The sequence below is a fragment of the Triticum aestivum genome, chromosome 1A, assembly GCF_018294505.1.
Source record: "Triticum aestivum cultivar Chinese Spring chromosome 1A, IWGSC CS RefSeq v2.1, whole genome shotgun sequence".
Lineage (NCBI taxonomy): Eukaryota > Viridiplantae > Streptophyta > Magnoliopsida > Poales > Poaceae > Triticum > Triticum aestivum.
In genome coordinates, this window is record NC_057794.1 from 481430300 (window position 1) to 481431714 (window position 1415).

Here is a 1415-nt window from a genome sequence, read left to right on the forward strand (position 1 = left end):
CCCACCCACCCGATTTATGTGGGAAGATAATTACCATATAACTACCTCTAGTAAAACGAGCAAGCTATATATCAAAATATATCCACTGGCCGCTGGCGTCAGGCATCCTTATGCATACTAGAATCGATCTAATGCTGGTGCATGTAGGATTTGGATTGCTAATTTAGAAGAGAAGCATTCATGGATGCATGCAATTGACCAACGACAGTGCATCAGGACGCATCAACTAACCGTACAAACATAATGTACATGACATTCTCCATACTACATGCGTACATATATATACTCCCTTTAAAAAAAAATATGTGTCCACTAACGAATCTGTAACACATAGTCCCGTCTGAATTTCCTAAAAAAAGTACTCCTATCTAAACAAAAATACATACAAAGTCAGCAACTCCATAAATATCTCGTTTATATTATATATGCACAACAGTCCACCGTATATACTACATACACCATTCTAAAATAAGAAGTATATTTCTTCATACTACAAGACACATATACTCCACCCTCCATAAAAAAGCATATATACTCCATGTTCTAAGAAATACATACTCCATACTCTTGGTGGTTCCCAATACTAAGTTCAAAATTAATATACTACATACTTTTTTTTCTTGACAGTTCATACAATATACTACATACTAAAAAAACTATATCTACTTCAAAAAGGTATACTACATACTCTCTGTGAAAAACAATTATATGTAGACATGCACATACTCCATGTGAAAATTTATAAATATACTCCATAATATAGCAGTATAGTAGTATGTAGTACATACCATAATTCTGAAACGAACTATAAATTACATACGAAATACTACTTTTTTGGCACACACATATATTTTGTGCATTCACGTAAAAGAGTATTAATACTCCAGCTTGGTGTTAATAATCCGTACTCAAATAATCAAATGCTTATACTTCACACTCCAATTTTACTTAGTAGTGCATACTCCATACTACAAAAGTTACATGTTAAAACTCCATACTACAGGTATACATGGGGAGTGAGTATACACTATGCGGTTCTAAAAAAGACAATATATTTCGTACTATAATAGAAGAATCAAAAAAGAGTTATACGTCCCCATACTACCTTTTTCCAACAAAAAATACTTGTTAAAAAAAGAGAGATAAATACGTACTCTGGATAAGAAAATTACCATCCATCTATGGTGCTTATCAAAAATAATCAGCACCACTTAAAGAAAAAGAATAATCAGCTTCACGTTCACAGGCTTATCCGATGAAAATATTGTTGTACACACCCAAGATTGAGGAGATCGTTGCAACAGCCTGCCACCCGCTTGCCGGATTATTTAATAATAAAAACTGAATTAGTTTCTGCCTACTAAATTGCATTGGCACCCGTTAACAGTATCCATTACCCGGTTGATTTGATGCCA